Below are 22,207 nucleotides of genomic sequence, written 5' to 3' on the forward strand. Positions count from 1 at the left end.
AAATGTCAGTCTATGCTTTTAAAACAATAAAATAACTTTTCCTGTTTTGCTCAAAAAATAATAAATCCCTATTTTTTATTTTTTTATTTTTTATCTTTATATGACAATGTTCTTGCTCTCAGGTATATACTGCCTAATTCAATAAACGTTGTCATCGCCAAAGGCGATAGGCAATAGACAATAGGCGAAAAGCGATGGGATATATGTCATTCCAAGATCCAAGAATAGCTGGAATGGCTTGTGTTTCTGTTTCTTATTCTCGTCAAGAACATGGACCTTAGTGTTGAGACTGATTCGATGTTCTTTGTATTCAACGAAACAAGAAAGTATGAATATTTTCTCTTGACCAAACCATTTCCATGTCGGAATGGCCTATCGTCTATCGCCTTTGACGATGACAACGTTTTTTGAAATAGGTGTATACGTTTTTATCAATTTTCGTCATTCTATCATTTATCAATTTTTATCAATTTTTATCACGTTTTCCAAAGTTTCATTTTTTAAATTCAATTTTACTCTGATAAACATTACGCATTCAACCGACAACACACAATGAGAAAGTGCGTAGCTACATTATCACACCTTCAAATTTCTTAATTTAATATTCATTTTACAATTGCAGTGAATCATGCACTTCAAAAAATAATAGATACGATTTTTATCGGATGCGCAAACATTTATAATTGATTAAAAGTAAGATAGAAAAGAAGAAATCTTTATAGACTTTTTAGCAGTTCGGAACTGCTTTTCGATTTGGACCCGGAAGTATTTTTCATTTTTCCATACGTGATTGACTGATTCACACTTAAAAACTTTGTGAAGATAAGTTTTATATAGGGTTTAATTTTTAGATTTTAGATAGAGGTAGGTAGCACTAGATTAGTCCGGGAGCATATTTAAGTATTCCAGCTTTTATATTTAGTAGTGAGTAATAATTATGACTGAGTTAGCTCAGTTAGTTTGTTGTACTATACGAGACCAACGCTCATGGTCTTAAAACATTTGAGAATAGTAGAAGCTCAATAAGGTGCTGCCCGTTGGCACTAAAAATGTCTGCAAATGATTAGACCTTTGCCGTGGATCGGATGACCACGTAAAATGGCGGTCCCGTCTCATTCAGAGACGTTAAAAAAGAGGGCTACAAATTTATCAGTTACAACTGTCAAGTGTCACCCTCTCTAAACAAATTCGTCAATTCAATTTTTGCTTTCATTTTCTACGATGCATGCTTATATATGTTTTTCAAATCAAATTATGAATATTAAACAGCTTAATATAGTTAGTCAGCAAAAAAGCCGGTAGCCGAAACCTAAAATGAATCTTTAAGGATCATGGGTAATAATTTCATAGCTTTTTGATGCAAACTGCGGCTGTTATATCACAGCACGGAGCAATAATCACAACAGAGCCCTAAGCTACACCTGTAGCAAAAGCCCAAACATCGAATTAGAATTTGGTAGTTGATTTTCAAGGAGGGAGAATAACCTGAGAACCCGGATCTAATTTGTTAATAAGATATTTGACTATAGGTTTGCCAGGGACGTACTCAGATGGGGTTATGCAAGGGACCCTTGTACTACGAGAGCCTAATTTCGACTTTTAATTCAGTTACACACACAAATTTCGTAAGATTTTAAATTCCAATTTTCACGAGAAACGAAAATTCGGTGCTATTTTCCGTACCTTTCACACTACTAAAACTTTTTTTCTTCAAGAACGAGTTACACATACGAATACACTTAAATTTCAACACTAGATCTCGCGGGTTTGCCCCTCAATTCCTTCCTGGGTGCGTCCCTCTACCAAACTGTATATCGTTGTTTCTAAGGTTTTTATTTAATAATTACTAGTACAAGACTATAAAAAAGGCACTCTTGCAAAAAGGTTAGCTAGCAGTGTAAGACCCTTGTGCAAGTCACACTAGGCTTAAGCCATAATTTTTAATAGTTTTTATCGTCTGTCTCAAAAAAAAAGGAGACATGTTATAAATATATAAGAATCACCAAATGAAGTCCAATAAAATCACATGTCTTCTTATGAAATCTGTTCTGTGTTTTCTTCCACTATCAGCTATTATATTTTCATTTGTGCAGAAAAATAAAATTATTTCCAAAATCAAAGTTGCAGGGGTAAGAAATGACGTGAGGAGCTATTAGTGTACTGTCCTCTCACATACGGCTGTTGGATCATGGGATTTGATTTCTAGACTCGACATTAAAGAAATGGAAATAGTTATCGTATGAGTGGGAAACATACGGTACTGACTTACAGCACGTACACGGTACGACATGCCGTAACATTGAAATGGCTTCCTATAAGAATGGTTATCGTATGGGTGGGAAACATACGGTACTGACTTAAGCCCCTGTCACACGGTACAATTTCTCGTGCAACAGAGACACGTTGCACGAGCATGCCGCACCTAAATTTTTATAAAAGCTGTTGCGGAAAGTAGAAGCCGTTTCTACTATCCTCAGTGGTCTCACTGGCATAAATGTATGAGAACTGATTAGCATATCAATCATTCCACTTCAAGCCTGCTACGGCTAGGACGTGTTCCTTCTAGCTCCGGCTTTACCAAGACTTCGAGCTTTACTGAGGCTTTGAACAATGTCTAATACTCTGGAATTACCGCAGGACAGGGTCGTCGAAGCGCTTGGAGCTGTCCGAGGCAAACAAAATGATGAACCAGTTCAAGATCTCCCAGGAAGATTTCACCGACCGAAGGGGCAGACTCTCCAGCGCTTGTTAAGGCAAATATATTTTCCCTTTTGTTTTTGTTTTTGTTTTTGTTTTTTTATTTTCATATTAAACTCCGGTCAAAAGAAAAGTAGTTTATGGCCTTTCGCTTCGTGTGGTTGTGTTTTAAAACGGAGTACGTAGTGGTGTTTGTGGAAATAAGTTTTGCCTCTTGCCCCGTGTGATTGTGTTTCAAAACCCTCGAGTGGCGTTTGTGAAAAGTTTTGCCTTTCGACTCTGTGGTTGTGTTTTAAACCCTTGAGTGGCGTAGTGTGGTCTTAGAGCGAATATTATTTCGATATGTTCTTTGCGGTTGTGAAGCATTTTACATGTTTTTCGTTTGTAAGTTTAATAATAATATTTGTGTTGTGGTAATTCATGCACCCTAAGTTGTTCAAGGCCTTTTGTTTGCTTTGCGCACCGTTAAGCTTTCGCGGTCCCTCGTGCAAATTATGCACGGGTTTTTCTTTCGTTTTCCAAGAGCACAAGGCTCTCTTTGGAGCATTCCATTTTTGTATAGCTGCGATAAAAATTGCTGTATTTCGATATTGGGTCTAAAACGTGTTTGCCCTCCCGATCTAGGATGACAATTTTTGAAAGGGAGTATAATTTCCCAGTCGGATTACTGGCGCTCAAGACTGTCATTCCCTGCGCCACTTCCTCCTTGTTTATTGTTTATTGTTTCTCTTTTTCTTTTTAGCTTGTTTTTCCTTCGCACGAATAGACTCTGTTCTCTGTAGTCTGTTCTTCGCCCGTCAGTGACAGACAAGCCGTCATTGGTGTGAGAAGTAATTATATTATAGATAATATTAGTTATATAAAATACTAATATGAATTAATCTTTATCAGACCAATAAAGTAATCAGAGAATCCTATTTAGGAAGGTCGCGTTTTAGCAGCCTTTTAATTCAAAGAAATCCAGGGTGAAATTATCAATTTTTACATGTATGTATTTTTTTAATAAATTATGTCAAGAGAATATGAATATTAATTTTCTCTTGCTTATGTGCACTTTAAAACAATTTATTTTTTTAATTTATAATTTAAAATCAATATATTTTGCTCAACATATTTTACATTTAACTTTATACATATTACATAATTATCGTTTTAGTTGTTGTTAGAGCCTGAGGGATATTTAACTAGTTTTAAAAGTGTTTAAACTTACCAATATTCACCACAGCCACAACTCTTACATTTTTAATGGCTTGAAACCTTCGTCGAACGCCTTTTGCAATTTCGACTGCGACTAACCAATCAGAAGCTACTTCTCGGTCGGCTCTGGGTCAACGAGATTGATGTCACCTTTTGTGAAATTCTTAGAAAAACGTTCTTGTTACAGCTGTCACGCGGAACTGGTGATTGGTCTTGTAGCTTTCGGTTTGAAGGAGAAGATAGGATTTTCACCGGGTTGTTTGTCCAACACATTCTAAGAATGACCAACAAGCAACAACTGGCTCTTGGTAATGCGGCAAGAAATATGTCTCCTGATGAACAGGCAATCGGTCTTATCACAAGTTTGGTAGCACAACCGGCAGTGAATTTCGAGTCTCCAGAGATTACAAGGCATACAGGAGAAATCAGCGAGTTGAAAGAACAACTCGAACAAAAAGACGCCGAGATAATAGAGCTTTGAAAAAATGTAAAGCAACTCGAAGAGAACAACAATAATCTTCTCATAAAACTGGAAGTAAAAGACGAGGAAGTGAAGATTTTGAAGAAACGTATACAACTACTCGAAGATGAAAAGAAAATCCTTAAAGAGGAATTGGCTGCCGTTCAGTTCAAGTTGAAGAGCATTGAAGAAGAAATGAAAAACCTACAACAGTCGAGGCAAGACGACGAAGAAAAGTCCTCAAAGGTGGAAATCTCAAGCATATTGCCTTGGAAATCTGATGGGATAAAAGAAAACGGGTAAGACTGCTTTTAGCAACATATATAACGCTAGGGATAGGAGATTGCTGACAGTTTTCATTGTGATCCTTAATACAATAGGAATGTCTGTAGTTTAAACCATAAACTTGAACACACAATTTCTGATTCGCCATACTCACTAACTAGAATAGAGATACTAAATAGAAATGCCTTGTAAATTAGTATTAGAATCTCGACAACATGGTACTCGGAATCGCTGAAGTTTTACAGCACACGCGCGGGAAAATGGACAAAATGCAAATTGTACATTATTTTCTAGAACTCATTAGATTTTGTTTACCAAAGTTCATCTTGTCTGAGTAATCCTTCGTCACGGTAGACACACAACGTTCGATTCATTAGTGTTATGTTTTAATGGTTATAAGTCTCAGCCTGTTCGATTTTCTAGAAATTCGAAGGTCCATTCTTAGCCAACCTAAAACATTAAGAAGATTGATAATATGATGCGGACTCTTGCTGAGAAGAAACCGCTTATTTTTTTTATATATATAATTTTTTTTACTTCTTGAAGATGAAACTTCTCCAAGAATGCAACATTACAGGCTAAGATAGAACTAGGATAAACTGTTTATTAACGGTGAAAAGCATAGTGGTAGCCGGCCAAACAGAGGACTATATCAGAAAAATGAGCCCAAAGTTTAAATCAAAGGGTAGCCCTTAATAGATAGTGGCTAACAAACCTAGGCTTATGACCCTCTTTCCATGATCGAATTGGAATTTAGAAGTTGATTTTTTCGGGCCTCTAAGCACAGGAGAGAAGCAACTTGAAAATCGAATCACATTCTCACAAATCAGCTAATTCCGGGAATCGCTGACTAAGCTAAGATTAATGTTGTTTAGTTTGTGAACATAAACTTTCTTGATTACTTTTCTTGGAAATGACAAAGTGACTAAATAGGGCGAGCCATATGATTGGCCACAGTGCTATCGTGTGCTGTAGTGAAGGACTATACTATATCTAAGCGCTTTGAAAATTGTCTTTAAATCTGCCCTGATATTAGTTCAAGGTTTTTTTCTGTTTATTTTCAGTGCTACATATAATGAGTTGAATATTCTTAGAACCACGCAGTTCGCAGAAACAAATTTACACTTGTTACTGAACTAATGTTGATGACTAGAAGAAATCTGGATGAGGGATTAATAATCCGTGAGGGAACCTCTTTTGCGACACATGTAACGGTAGTCTCAATGCTTTTGCAATAACGTCCTAAAAAAGGATTGATAGTAGTAAATGACAGGATAGATGCATGGTGATGATGAATGTCATTAATCATGATAAAGGTGATGATAAAGATGATATGGCGGATGATGGTGATGGTGATGGTAGTAGATGCGATGGTGGTGGTGTCAGTGTCAGTGGTAGTGGTGATGAGGAAGATGATGATGGTGATAATGGTAGCTAATGGTAACTAGTATAAATCTATCGGACAATTAAACTAGAATTTTAGGACGTGCTCGGGCATATTCGCTCAAAGTTCAAGACGAAAGTTATATTTACATCCCCAATATTAGGACTGACAATCAGTTTGGGAGAGCCCGATAGGCCAACTCACAAAAGATAAGTACACAAAACAAGCCGACAAAATTGATTGGCGAAAATCAATTTAACAACATTTGCCTTAACTGACACGGGTTTTTAAGTTGTGACTGTTATTTTCGTTCACCACTAATCAACAGCTTGTTTGAAGAAGTTAAGAACTGACTTATAAGTCTGGTAAGTTACATTTGATTTATTTGGGAACTTTATGTCGTCAGCCACTTCCTTAGCTTTACAAAATGTCTGGACAAACTTAACCATTAGTTTAGTAACCTATCTCATATGGTAAAGATGGAATAGTTAAATTTTGATAAACTTTTCGAGCGAAACACTCCGCACTACAGCTAGGTGCTGCTGGCTAGTTGCGAATCGATTTTACCATGTCGGTTAAGTCTCTCTTCACATATAAATATTAGTGTTTCTGAAAATTTATAATGGTAAAAAAAAAAAACAAAAAAAACAAACAAACTGCTATAAAAAGAAATTCGTAAATCCAATAAATTTGCTCAAAAATATTTTTAAAAGATTTGATATGTTTCCTTGACTACAGTCACAGCACAAGTTAAAAAGATTTCCAGTTGTTTTCAGTTTAAATTCGAGAATTCGCAAGACAAATCCATATATCGAAATATAGTTCCTTGACGACGGTAAAACGGGCAAACTGTTTCGTACATATCGTTCAACTTATTTCTTGGAGATTAAGTGACAGTCTCTCGGAAAATCTGGGACGACGTCAGTCGACATATCGGAAAAACAGACCTTCTCAGTTACCGATTCGATCTGTTCTTGGAAATGGCCTGATGAAGAGCTTGTAACTATTGAGCCTGCACATTGAAATAAATTCGAAATTTCCCAAAATTGATCAAATGGAATATTTTGGTGAGCAATTTATGAGTAAAAATGTTTTTCCTAAGGCTCAAACAAAAAAAAAATCGGTACGACGACCCTTGAATTTTGCGATTTGAAAAAGCCCTGTATTAGGACCAAAAACTGTCTATAACTGAACCTCTTCCTCGTATAGAAAAAACTGGTATAGTTAGAAAAAGAAAAAGAAAAAGAAACTTTCTTAGGGAAGACCGATTTTAAGCACAACTCCACGCTTCATCCATGGGAAAGCCAGCGAATGAACTTTACTGAGCTAAAGTTGATGACTAGAAGAATCTGGATGAGGGATTAATAATGAGGGAATCTCGACAACATGGTACTCGGAATCGCTGAAGTTTTACAGCACACGACCGGGAAAATGGACAAAATGCTAATTGTACATTATTTTCTAGAACTCATTAGATTTTGTTTACCAAAGTTCATCGTGTCCCAGTAACCTTTCGTTTCGGTAGACACAATGTTCGATTCATTAGTGTTATTTTTTAACTATAAGTCTAGGCCTGTTCGATTTCTAGAAATTCTTATTATAGAATTGTAATCGCTGCGCAGCTGCGCCTCTAATCATGATATTTGTGTTGATGATGCTATTCTGTTTTTAATATTTTGTTAGTAGATTTATGGGAATTTTTGACATAAAATACGACTCATGATAAGTAGAACTAGTTTATTGAAGGCAATATCATAATAATGAAAGTAATTCAAAGGTCCATTCTTAGCCAACCTAAACATGTAAGCAGATAGATAATATGATGCGGACTCTTGCTGAGAAGAAACCGCTTATTTTTTTTATAAATATAAAAATTTTTTACTTCTTGAAGATGAAACTTCTCCAAGAATCCAACCTTGCAGGCTAAGATAGAACTAGGATAAACTGTTTATTAACGGTGAAAAGCATAGTGGTAGCCGGTCAAACAAAGGACTATATCAGAAAAATGAGCTCAAAGTTTAAATCAAAGGGTAGCCCTTAATAGCTAGTGGCTAACAAACCCAGGCTTATTTTTTTGTATTTTATTCAAACCTAGGCTTATGACCCTCTTTCCATGATCGAATTGGAATTTAGAAATTAATTTTTTCGGAGGGAAAAAACTTGAGTTTCCGGGCCTCTAAGCACAGGAGAGAAGCAACTTGAAAATCGAATCACATTCTCACAAATCAGCTAATTCCGGGATCGAATCGTTGACTACACTGCTTGAGAATAATGTTGTTATTTGTGAACAACTTTCTTGATTACGTTGTTTCTCGGAAATGATAAAGTGCCGTGCTCAGGCATATTCGCTCAGTTCAAGACGAAAGTTATACTTACACCCCCGCTAAGTAAATTTCAATGATATTAGGACTGACAAAATTGGAAGAGCCCGATAGGCCGAGTCACAAAAGATAAGTACACCAAAACAAGCTGACAAAAGTGTTTGGCGAAAATTAATTTTTAAAAAATTGCCTTTATTACTAGATTATCTATTACTATTATTTTCTAGAACTCATTAGATTTGGTTTACCAAAGTTCATCTTGTCTGAGTAATTCTTCGTCTGGGTAGACATACAACGTTCGATTCATTAGTGTTATTTTTCAATGGTTATAAGTCTCAGCCTGTTCGATTTTCTAGAAATTCTTATTATAGAATTGTAACAGCTGCGCCTCTAATTTGTGCAGATGATGCTATTCTTTTTTCAGTATTTTGTTAGTAGATTTATGGGAATTTCTTGAATAGAATACCTCTTGTGATCTGCAGAACTAGTTTATTGAAGGCAATATCATAATAATGAAAGTAATTCAAAGGTCCATCCCGTAGCCAACCTAAAACATGTAAGAAGATAGATAATATGATACGGACTCTTGCTGAGAAGAAACCGCTTATTTTTTTTATATATATAACATTTTTTTACTTCTTGAAGATGAAACTTCTCCAAGAATGCAACCTTACGGGCTAAGATAGAACTAGGATAAACTGTTTATTAACGGTGAAAAGAATATTGTGGTAGCCGGCCAAACAAAGGACTATATCAGAAAAATGAGCTCAAAGTTTAAATCAAAGGGCAGCCCTTAATAGCTAGTGGCTAACAAACCCAGGCTTATTATTTTGTATTTTATTCAAACCTAGGCTTATGACCTTCTTTCCATGATCGAATTGGAATTTAGAAGTTGATTTTTTCGGGCCTCGAAGCACAGGAGAGAAGCAACTTGAAAATCGAATCACATTCTCACAAATCAGCTAATTCCGGGAATCGCTGACTAAGCTAAGATTAATGTTGTTTAGTTTGTGAACATAAACTTTCTTGATTACTTTTCTTGGAAATGACAAAGTGACTAAATAGGGAACCATATGATTGGCCACAGTACTGCTGTTTGCTGTAGTGAAGGTTTACTATATCTAAGCGCTTTGAAAATTGTCTTTAAATCTGTCCTGATATTAGTTCAAGGCTTTTTTCTGTTTATTTTCAGTGCTACATATAATGAGTTGAATATTCTTAGGACCACGCAGTTCGCAGAAACAAATTTACATTTGTTACTGAACTAATGTTGATGACTAGAAGAATCTGGATGAGGGATTAATAATCCGTGAGGGAACCTCTTTTGCGACACATGTAACGGTAGTCTCAATGCTTTTGCAATGACGTCCTAAAAAAGGATTGATAGATAAAGGATTGATTATAATAAAGGTGATGATATGGCAAGGACGATGATGATATAATGGCGGATGATGATGATGGTGATGGTAGTAAATGCGATGGTGGTGGTGTCAGTGGTAGTTGTAGTGGTAGTGGCGATGAGGAAGATAATGATGGTGACATAATGGTAGCTAATGGTAATTAGTATAAATCTATCGGACAAGTAAACTAGAATCCTAGGACGTGCTCAGGCATATTCGCTCAGTTCAAGACGAAAGTTATATTTACACCCCCGCTAAGTAAATTTCAATGATATTAGGACTGACGTCGACGATAAGATTAGAAGAGCCCGATAGGCCGAGTACCAAAAGATATGTACACATGTACAAAACAAGCTGACAAAATTGAAAATTATTTTTTTTTAAATTGCCTTTGTTACTAGGATACGGTTGGAAGTCTTAGAATATTTTTTTAAGTTGTGACGCCTGTTATTTCGTTCAGTATTAATCAACAGCTCGTTTGAAGAGGTTAAGAACTGACTAAAATCAAGGTAAGTTATTTTGATTTTGGGGACTTTATGTCGTCAGCCACTTCCTTAGCTTTGCAAAATGTTTGAACTAACTTAACAATAAGTTTAGTAACCTACCTCATATGGTAATGATGGAATAGTTAATTAATGATTTTGAGAAACTTTTCGAAACACTCCGCAATACAGGGTGCTTCTGGCTATAGTTGTGAATCGATTTCACGATGTCGGACCGGGTAAAGTCTCTCTTCACATATAAATATCAGTCTTTTTAAAAATTTATAAGTAATGGTTAAAAAAAACTGCTAGAAAAAGAAATTCGTAAAACCAATAAATTTGCTCAAAAATATTAAGATTTAAGGTTACATTGGCAATTACACTGACAAAGTACAGTATGACAAACGTCCCACGTTTTAATTAAAAAAACAACTGTTTATTACCATACTTCGGGAGTGAGTCGGAAAGCAGCCAAGCGAGATGAGACCGTGCATGGTGCGAAAGAATTTGATGTTATGATCATTAGCAAACAATAGAATTCCCAGAGCATCAAATCATTGGGAAACGATCAATGTTTTCTGTATTTCTCGTTCGCTTTAGATCGCTTTAAATGAGTTCAATAGTCTTGCAATTTTGTGTAATATTAGTTTAAGTTTTAACTCGTATCCTGGCCTAGTTTTGAGACAAATTATCAACGAATTTTAGAATGATGGAAGATCTTGTAAGATTGCCTAGAACACTGCGATGAAAAGTGCGCATCAAATGTTTACCCCGTCTACTGCACTATACGTTTTCACAAAATCGCATAAGTCGATTACCTTCAAAATGTTCCTTTTAAAACTAGACACAGAGTAAAACTAAATGAGCAATGACTTTTGTGAAAATATAGCTCTGAACTATTAATCTCGGCCGTATCAAATCCATTGTTTGGTTTTGAAGTAGATTATGCACTATATTTAAAGAATCTCAAATATCTCATAATTAGTTAGATAGATTTTTTCAAAAATCCCCACAAATGAAGGCATCTAGTATATAATTATGTGGTACGAAGCATTTTAGTGTTGAACGCTCTGCAAGGCTAAAATTGTTCTCTAAACGAAAACAAATATTTCATCATAATCACGTGTTATGACGTCCGATCTCATTAAAAACTGCATCAAACATTAATTCAATCTTTATGTGACTTATGTGCAAAAACGATTTGCAATAGGATAAGACACGTTTATGCACTAGCGTTCCAAAAGTGGAAGGTAGCGGTCAAGCGTGAGGGGGTCGAGCCACCTTAAAGTGAGTCGGGAAGGTCTGTTTTTCTGATATGCCGACTGACGTCGTCCCAGATTTCCAATACAACTAAAGTTTATTTTTCTTGCGTATGAAAATGACTTTCAAGTTTCTAAAGAAGCGATCGCACTTCATTGTTTTCTGCTGGAAGACGCCGAGTTACCGATTCGATCTCGGTAGTAGAGTAGGGATGGCACGGGCCGGATTTTGGACCGGGAAGGGGACGGGGAAGGACGGGGAAGAACGGGGACAACAATTATTCATCACATATTAGCATAAAATGACAGGGAGAGTATTTTTTCGGGTTACCATGACGACCAATTGACAATGGATTTTGAATTTTTAACTCCAAAACTCAACCAAGCAAACAAGCAAGCAAAACCTAAAATATTACTTTGAGAAACGCAATGGCTACGTTATTCCAGTTAGGATCTCGAGGCTATCCCGCTACCGTCAATGAATTCAAAGGACTAATGAAATTAAATGTTTTTTTTTGAAACAACCTTATGTGTTGAGCAAATTCTTGATAACATCCTTCCATGATTCTTTTAAAAACAAACACCAAAGTTCAGCATTGTGTTGGATACAATAGTCATCAAATACTTTGCGAAGTATTTCTTGAGTTTGATGAGGGATATCTTAAGTCAGAGTTAATAATTAATCTATTAACTCTGCTTAAGTGTTTGGAATATTTACGCTTGGTTGATTGCTGAACTTTAGTGCCATCCCTACACTACTACTGATCTGTTCTTGGAAATGGCCTGATGTGGAGTTGGTAACATTGGAATAAATTCGAAACTTCCAAAATATTTTCCCCCCAATGAATTATTAGCGTCCGCGTATTTGCGATTTGAAGTTGGAAGGTAGCGCGCCAAAAAAAAAACCCATAGTATAGAGCCACCTTAAAGCTACAGCCACAGCTAGTTCAGTTCAGTTTAAATTGAAATCTAAAAATCAAAATAAAGTTCGTTGAAAGCGGTTCCCTGCTATCAGACTGTATTCCTCGTTGGCGATTCGTTTCTCGCTCTGTCAAGAATCGCCAACATGGGAAGATATTCTAGCAGGGAATGACTGCGGTAAAGCGTACAGTTGAGACTGCGCCGCCTCTCACCAATGCAGCCCGAGTTCAAGTTGTCCGCCTGCCGATCTCGATGTGATATGTGAGTAGAGTTGTTTGTTGGTTCTCTCCTGTGCTTCGAGGGTTTTACGGGTTCTCCGATTTTCCTCCCTCCGCAAATATCAACTTCTAAATTCCAATTGGAATCCAGTGGAAGAAGAGCCACTCTGTGGAATCCACTGTGTAGGCACTTTTCTTTCGGAAACTAAATAAGAAACATGTTCAAAACCAATTTTCCCTTTTTTCACTATTTTGAGTAGAGAAATTTTGATTTTTATCTGACTAAAAGTGTCAGTTTTCGACTATTTTGAGATGTTTTTTCAAGATAAATCAAAAACGAGAATGGTGACCCCCATTTCTTATTCAAGATTTTTGATAAATGCGATGCTCAAAAAATAAAATACATTTACTGTGTTTGCACAGGCTAATGCAAACCTCGATGTGGTTGGGAGAATTCTCGAGCAGGTGCAAACACTCGCCTACGGCTCGTGTTTGCACTGATCTGCACTCAAATTCTCCCAACTACATCTCGGTGTATTTTATTTGTTTTATAAAATTATATTCTTTAAAAACAAAAATAACGAAACACGATTGAATAAAACAGAAGAATTTAATGTCAAAGTTTTAGATACAAATTAGACCTGTCTATCAAAGGAAAACTCACGTAATTGAAAAAACTTGCATGACGTACGTTTCTGCCTATGCTGATGATAGCATTTTTCAAAATAATGATAAATTGAGACAGCTGTGGAAACGCAGAAACAATCGTGTGTGGGCAGCAAGGCATTTGATTGAAGCGGAATGGTTCTATAATTGTTCTGGCAGCCGTATTGGCACAATGCAATATAATGAAAGAAATAATAAGATGATAATAGTAAAATAAATAAGATTTAACAATGGCTCTTTACATCAGACAGCCGGTTCTTCATCCACTGAAATTCCAAATAATTTTTTTGTTGATTTTTGTGGAGGGAGGAAAACCAGAGAACCCGGAGAAAAACCCTCATATCACAGGAAAGAACCAACAAACAACTTTACTCAAGTGCGACACCGAGCCGGGAGCAGTAAGTAAGTAATGAGGTATTAGAATGATCAAAGATTATGATGCGTGTTTAAATTTTTTCCGTAAAAAAAAAAAAAAAAGAAAATTGTCATCGTCGCGACCGCACTCAGCTTCAAAAGTTTTGTCTTACCATTATAGCTTAACTGTAACACTTGTTTGCCAGTAACCATCGCATGGATGGTTGAAGAACCTACCTCACCATCACATGAAAGTAGATCTTAAGAGGTCTCTCCCTTGATTGAAGATTCTTTAATGATAAAGATTCGATAGTTTACGCATGCACAATTTTAACTTTTCGCGAAGACTGTTGTGCAGCAAGTATTAAAATATTCGTACTAGTGCAGCACGACAGCGACAGTGCTTCGCAAAAATATTCGAAATAGCTTGCTGCAATACAGCGGCATTACAGTGCTCGCAAAAATATTCGGATCTTGCTACATTAAGCCTGGTTTCCATATAATCGAAAGCGATCGGAACGATCGAAATAAGAAATTTTTCGATCGTTCGTAATCACATGGAAACAAAGTTTTTCGATCGTACGATCGTTTTGGATCACGATCGTAATCGATTGGTTCTAATTTTGCGATCCGTCTCGATCCGTTTCGATCGTCTGCGATCATGGAAACACTTTTTTTTCGATCGTACGATCGTAATGTATTAAACATATCGTTTTTCCGAAAATGCAATGCTTCCTAAACTGTAATGCCATAGCAACGGTTTTCTTGTTTACAAACTGTCCGCTGGCACTGGAAGTAACAACTAGTAGCTGAAGTTTTCGGGATTCGGCCAACTCAAGCCGAAAAAAATATCCTGAACGTCCGAAGAGCACTATGGGCGTTTCTTAAAACGAATGAAAAATATTCCATCAGGTTCTGGCATGGATGCTGTACCTAGGGAATACTCAAATCGCGACTGGTTCTCTGTATACATCAAACATCGAGAGAACAGCTCTAATTTGGAACTTTGACCTTTTTTGATGATATGGAAACGGTCGTTTTTCGAACGTTTGCGATCGTACGCGGTTGACTCCACGATCCGGCGATCGTTCTCGATCGTTTACGATCGTTTTCGATTATATGGAAACGAGGCTTTTACCTGCATTACAGTGTTTCGCGAAAATTATTGATATCATTGATATTTTTACTCGTGAAGCACGACAGTGCTTTTATACCTGATAAAACACTCCTACTCGTTTTTTAAACACTACATAAAATTGCTCATTTTTCTTCAACCAGTCAGTAGTTACAGAATGAAGCAGAATATTAGCAGAATACTTATAAAATTCAATCCATTATAAATATTCTTCTCTGTCAAGCCAACAAACGACATTATGTTGACTCCCACTAAGGTTTAGATTATTTTGATAAGATTTGTCGAGATGTTTGATGAATTATCGGATATGAAAATACTTAAGTAAGCAATAAGACCATTCTACGATGAAAAATGATTGCCCCCGAATCTCATCATGCTTTTAAGTTAAGATGATTTTTCACGACGGCAGGAAATGCGAAGCCGAAGCAAATATCCTTCAAAAACTGACTAAGTAAATGTTATTTTAAAACAAAACTTTTTTCCGGCCCGTGAATTGATCTACATGGAAACAAGGCTGTAGTTTCTCCATAATAAAAACTGCAATTTCCCTACGGGAATCGGCCATCAAATATTTTTTTTGTTTTAGTTCGCAACGAACTTGACTCGTAAGTAATCATTCTTTTTTCGTTCCTGTATCCTCACCATCATTTCATCGGATCAGTTCTTCTTGTGTCCCCATCATCATTTCATCCCACTGATCAGTTGTTCTTGTTTCCCCATCATCATTTCATCGCACTGATCAGTTGTTCTTGTGACCCCATCATCATTTCATCGCACTGATCAGTTGTTCTTGTGTCCCCATCATCATTTTTATCGCACTGATCAGTTGTTCTTGTGTCCCCATCATCATTTCATCGCACTAATCAGTTGTTCTTGTGTCCCCATCATCATTTCATCGCACTGATCAGTTGTTCTTGTGTCCCCATCATCATTTCATCGCACTGATCAGTTGTTCTTGTGACCCCATCATCATTTCATCGCACTGATCAGTTGTTCTTGTGTCCCCATCATCATTTCATCGCACTGATCAGTTGTTCTTGTGTCCCCATCATCATTTCATCGCACTGATCAGCTGTTCTTGTGACCCCATCATCATTTCATCGCACTGATCAGTTGTTCTTGTGTCCCCATCCTCATTTCATCGCACTGATCAGTTGTTCTTGTGTCCCCATCATCATTTCATCGCACTGATCAGCTGTTCTTGTGACCCCATCATCATTTCATCGCACTGATCAGTTGTTCTAGTTTCCACATCATCATTTCATCGCACTGATCAGTTGTTCTTGTAACCCCATCATCATTTCATCGCACTGATCAGTTGTTCTTGTAACCCCATCATCATTTCATCGCACTGATCAGTTGTTCTTGTGTCCCCATCATCATTTCATCGCACTGATCAGTTGTTCTTGTGTCCCCATCATCATTTCATCGCACTGATCAGTTGTTCTTGTGTCCCCATCATCATTTCATCGCACTGATCAGTTGTTCTTGTGTCCCCATCATCATTTCATCGCACTGATCAGTTGTTCTTGTGTCCCCATCATCATTTCATCGCACTGATCAGTTGTTCTTGTGTCCCCATGATCATTTCATCGCACGGATCAGTTGTTCTTGTGACCCCATCATCATTTCATCGCACTGATCAGTTGTTCTTGTGTCCCCATCATCATTTCATCGCACTGATCGGTTGTTCTTGTGTCCCCATCATCATTTCATCGCACTGATCAGTTGTTCTTGTGTCCCCATCATCATTTCATCGCACTGATCAGTTGTTCTTGTGTCCCCATCATCATTTCATCGCACTGATCAGTTGTTCTTGTGTCCCCATGATCATTTCATCGCACGGATCAGTTGTTCTTGTGACCCCATCATCATTTCATCGCACTGATCAGTTGTTCTTGTGTCCCCATCATCATTTCATCGCACTGATCGGTTGTTCTTGTGTCCCCATCATCATTTCATCGCACTGATCAGTTGTTCTTGTGTCCCCATCATCATTTCATCGCACTGATCAGTTGTTCTTGTGTCCCCATCATCATTTCATCACACTGATCAGTTGTTCTTGTGTCCCCATCATCATTTCATCGCACTGATCTGTTGTTCTTGTATGTATCCCCATCATAATTTCATCGCACTGATCTGTTGTTCTTGTATGTATCCCCATCGTCATTTCATCGCATCAACTAAACAAGGTTCAATCTGCATCCTTACCACGCTTTAGATCACCTAAGATCGCCTGAGATGCCATACACGCTATCATTTTTTACTTAGATTTTCTTAGATTGCAGGCCTTATGTTATGCCATATATCAGTCGACTAAAACAACTTTCAAAATAAGATGTCTTTTTCCAAAATAATTCCGCAGTTTCATTTTAGATTTTATACGTGTAAAATATATTTTCCTTATCAAATTTAAATCTGAGAATAATTTAGTTTTTTAAAACAATTCTAGAAATCTCCGCATCGTATGTTTAGCTTTTGCCGCATTTTGCTGTTAGCGCAGTTTCAGTTTCTCTCTTTAAATAATAGGAGAAGAGCAGATTTCGAAAAAACTCACTAAACGGCCTCAAATCGCGCTGAAACTTCGCCAGACTGTTGAACAATGTACAAGCAAGGACTGTATCATGTCTTAAAGCAAATTTTTGATTGAAGCATTTTATTATAATATCTTCATGATATCTCCCATACATTCCCTAATAAGAAGAGAGTCCAACTAGCTAAAAACTAGTGTTAGCTGCGTCGGTGTTTCTAATGAAACAGTAATGATAAAAGGGTAAATTTTACACCGTGGAAAGATGAAAAAACTTACTGACGTTTCGGACGTTAGTCCTTCGTCGGAGTAAAAGAGGAACTGAGGACAAGTTTTCAAAGATTCTTATATAAAACTACACCGAAACAAATTGTAAAAGTTCTATGAAAGCAGCTGCGCTCTAACTTGTGCTGACGGATGATGTTTTTATTTTATTTTTTAAGGGGAAGAAATTAAGCGAGGCATTTCTCAAATAAATGCAACTCTGCATAACTAGACTAGAAAAGACTTGAGTTTTTACCTAGTTTTTTCTCATCTCTCAACCCGCAAAAGTAAATATAGTTAAATAAATTATATATTTTTATTTTGATAATGGTATTAAAAAACTTTAAAAAAGTAGACTAGAATTATTTTAGAGTTTTGTCGGGACTTGCTCAGGCATGTTCAATATTATTAGTAAGAAGTAAGAAGTAAGAAGTAAGAAGTAAGAAGTAAGAGGTAAGAGGTAAGAGGTAAGAGGTAAGAGGTAAGAGGTAAGAGGTAAGAGGTAAGAGGTAAGAGGTAAGAGGTAAGAGGTAAGAGGTAAGAGGTAAGAGGTAAGAGGTAAGAGGTAAGAGGTAAGAGGTAAGAGGTAAGAGGTAAGAGGTAAGAGGTAAGAGGTAAGAGGTAAGAGGTAAGAGGTAAGAGGTAAGAGGTAAGAGGTAAGAGGTAAGAGGTAAGAGGTAAGAGGTAAGAGGTAAGAGGTAAGAGGTAAGAGGTAAGAGGTAAGAGTGAGTGAGTGAGTGAGTGAGTGATACTTTATTTATACTCGAAAAAAAATTCTATCAATATAAAAATTGCTTTACAAGAATGTGGAGTTAAATAAGAATACAATTTAGACAGCTAAAAAAGTTTATGAGAGTCCAACAGAAGAAAGCTTTCTTTTAAATTCCCTTATACTTCTAGCTGACTTAATATCTGAAGGCAAAGAGTTCCATGCTTTTGCACCTTCATAGGAGAACGCACGTTTGAGGTACTCAGTGTTTGGTTTCGATAATTTTAAACACTTTTCTCCCTTCCGCAAATTATATTTTGTAGTTTGATACTCAAAGCGGTCTCTTAAACTTTGAGGTGCAAGAGCATTCAAAGTCTTGTACATTATTGTGGCTTTATGTTTCTTCCGCCTGTTTTGAAGATTTTCCCATCCTAGAGACATTAAAATGTCGCGCGACCTAGTTTCATAATTACTCTTAGTTATAATTCGGCCTGCGCGATTTTGCATTTTTTGGAGTCTGTCAGCTGATGTTTTTGGTAAATTATCCCAAACCACATCGCAGTAGTCAAACCAAGGAGTTATCAGCGAATTATATATTGCAATCGCCGTCTCCTGGGGGACGTAATCACGAACCTGTCTAAGGCCAGCCAGGCCTGATGAAACTTTTTTACATATATGATCGACATGGTCAGCCCAGGACAGGCGTTGGTCGATTACAACCCCCAGGGTTTTGGCTGTTTGGACACGTGCGATTTGTTTACCTTCAAGGTAAACATGTGGTTTGGAACTTATTTGACGTAATTTGTCGTCAGACCCAATAAACATATATTCAGTCTTTGTTGAATTAAGGCTTAATCTATTTGCCATCAACCAGTTGGATATGCTAATAATATCAGAATTGATCTGCTCAGATAAAGATTTTACGGAAGTATTACAAGCCGTGAGGCTTGTGTCGTCCGCGTACATTCTTGTACTTGAAAAATGTACACTATTTGGTAAATCATTAATATACAATATGAATAATAATGGACCTAGGATTGACCCTTGGGGAATTCCACAAAGGGTTTGTTTTATAGTAGATAATGTATTATTCACGTTGCATCTCTGTCTTCGCTCAGTTAAATAGGATTTAAACCACTTCAATGAATTTTCTGCAATGCCGTAATTAGCTAATTTATGGAGAAGGATAGAGTGATTAACTGTATCAAACGCTTTCGTAAAATCAAGGAAGGTGATACAGTTAATCTTCCCTTCATCTATATTTGTAAGCCATTCAGTTGTAAGTTCCAGCAGAGCAGTAGTCGTTGAGTGCTGTGGTCTAAAACCTGATTGTTTTTCAGAGAGCAGGTTATTTGAACTAAGATAAGTATATAACTGGTTGAAGACAATTCTTTCGAAAAGTTTAGCAATGGCAGGAAGTACTGAGATAGGGCGATAATTGTTTAAATCATCTCTATCATTTGCTTTATGAATAGGAGTTACCTTGGCGAGTTTAAGGTCATTTGGAAAAATACCACTGTCTATAGATTGATTGAAAATCTTAACTAAGGGATTAATAATAATTGGAGCACCTTCCTTTATCAAGCGCACAGATATGCCGTCTAAGCCCGTTGCCTTATTACTTGATATAGAGTTTAAGATCTTAGATAATTCATCAGAAGTCGTGTGTTGTAATTTAAAGGTCGAGTTTGCTTTATTTAGGTAATAGTTAAAGCTTAGTGGTCCTTCCGGGATTGTACCGGCTAGCTTTGTCCCTATTTCAGAAAAATGAGCGTTAAAAAGCTCAGAGATTTCTTGAAAATCACAAATAGTGTTTTCCCCGCTCTTTAAGGAGGTTATACGAGTTTTGTCTTTACTTTTTCGAGATAATACTTCATTTATTGTTTTCCAAACTTCGCTCGAATTTCTCGAGATTTGTGAAAAGTGAGTTTCATAGTATTTCTTCTTAGCTTTTTTGATTTCATTGTTTACTCGGTTTTTACTTGCTTTGTATTTTTCCCAGTCATTATTTTGGTTTGTCTTTATTGCTAATTGTTTTAGTTTGTCACGTTCGAGCATCAATTTTCGTATTTCAATTGTCAACCAAGGCGTCCTTCTATTTCTTATGCGCTTCCGCTTCAACGGTGCGTGCAATTCAATAATAGATAGAAACAATTCTTTCCATTTTAAGAAGTAAGAGGTAAGAGGTAAGAGGTAAGAGGTAAGAGGTAAGAGGTAAGAGGTAAGAGGTAAGAGGTAAGAGATAAGAGGTAAGAGGTAAGAGGTAAGAGGTAAGAGGTAAGAGGTAAGAGGTAAGAGGTAAGAGGTAAGAGGTAAGAGGTAAGAGGTAAGAGGTAAGAGGTAAGAGGTAAGAGGTAAGAGGTAAGAGGTAAGAGGTAAGAGGTAAGAGGTAAGAGGTAAGAGGTAAGAGGTAAGAGGTAAGAGGTAAGAGGTAAGAGGTAAGAGGTAAGAGGTAAGAGGTAAGAGGTAAGAGGTAAGAGGTAAGAGGTAAGAGGTAAGAGGTAAGAGGTAAGAGGTAAGAGGTAAGAGGTAAGAGGTAAGAGGTAAGAGGTAAGAGGTAAGAGGTAAGAGGTAAGAGGTAAGAGGTAAGAGGTAAGAGGTAAGAGGTAAGAGGTAAGAGGTAAGAGGTAAGAAGTAAGAAGTAAGAAGTAAGAAGTAAGAAGTAAGAAGTAAAAAAACTTTTCGAACGAAACACTCCGCACTACAGGGTGCTGCTGTTGCTGCTCGTGCTGCTGTGAATCAATTTCACGATGTCGGTAAAGTCTTTCTTCACATATAGATAAGAAATTAGCAAAACCAATAAATTTGCTCAAAAATATTTAGATTGAATATGTTTCCTTAAAACTACAGTCACAGCATAAGTTTAAAAAAATTTCCAGTTATTTGCAGTTTAAATTCCTTTTAGTTCCTCGACCAAGATAAAGCAGGGAAACTGTTTCGTATATGTCGTTCATCACTATTTCTTGGAGATTAAGTTAACAAATGAGAAGACAGTTAAAGTGAGTCGGGAACGGGTCTGTTTTTCCGATATACGGTGGTCCACAGGGGCAAAACCAAATTCAATTGAAAACGGGAAACAAAATAAAATCACGCAGAACACAACAATGTTTCGGGAAACAAAATAAAATCTTAATGGAATGGATCCAACAAACATGTTTGCTAGGTCTGTGGTGTGCATGGATCATGGGAAAAGACTTCAAATTTTGTCCGAGTTGTGGCAAAACCGCGTCTAGCACACCAAAAACTAAGGTTTCTGCAAGTTCAATTGAAAATTTTGAGGCCTACAAAGCAAAAACGTTAGGAGAAAGATGTCAATTCTTCAGTAAGAACTCGACGAAAAAGAATAAGATGGACGAGCCCGTGACAATTACTATAGGCATCGGTAATTACAGTCATGGAGTTATGAAATCCGTTAGAGGGAAGTCCTTACCGCTGAAAGTTTCAAAACTTGCCTCGGCGAACACTGTCCATCTTCTTTTTACTTATTTTTCTGCCCTTAAGGACGTTCAAGGGTAAAAGATCCCATCGTCTTTTTTTTTTTTTTTTTCATTCCCAGTTTTGTATTTGCTCATTTCATTATGGTATGCAAGAAAACAACTTTTTCGCCTCTTCAAACTTTTATAGCTCTAGGTAAAACAAAGTTGATAATCCTCATGTTTTTATTTAGTTTTTTTTATAAACGTACTTCGAAATACCTAACTTTACAGGAAAAATGAAAAAATCTTACAATGAGATCAAATCGGGATCACATATTTTGTGCATAACTAGAATATATTCTAACGTAACGTGAAAAAAGCTCCAAGTCCACCCTTGTAGCCCAGTAACATTACATATTTATACGGCTTTCAACATAAGTTTAAATGCCAAGCAATTATCAGGTTATTTTCAGTTGATATATATGCATGAAGCTGCTGAGAAACGCCTG

At 36.8% G+C, this 22,207-nt stretch overlaps 1 pseudogene across 1 annotated transcript in view; it reads left to right on the forward strand.

Annotated features, from left to right (window-relative positions):
• The window catches only part of LOC148912625 (uncharacterized), a 32,065-nt pseudogene that overhangs the window by 9,037 nt on the left and 821 nt on the right, over window positions 1-22,207 (forward strand). The window contains exons 3-4 of the transcript XR_016119186.1: window positions 3,977-4,653; window positions 5,704-6,388. The product of XR_016119186.1 is annotated as an uncharacterized LOC148912625 (transcript). The remainder of the gene's footprint in view (window positions 1-3,976; window positions 4,654-5,703; window positions 6,389-22,207) is intronic.

The sequence above is a fragment of the Actinia tenebrosa genome, unplaced genomic scaffold, assembly GCF_029948245.1.
Source record: "Actinia tenebrosa isolate PJP-AT-01 unplaced genomic scaffold, QUT_ActTen_1.0 PGA_scaffold10__47_contigs__length_13832649, whole genome shotgun sequence".
Classification (NCBI taxonomy): domain Eukaryota; kingdom Metazoa; phylum Cnidaria; class Anthozoa; order Actiniaria; family Actiniidae; genus Actinia; species Actinia tenebrosa.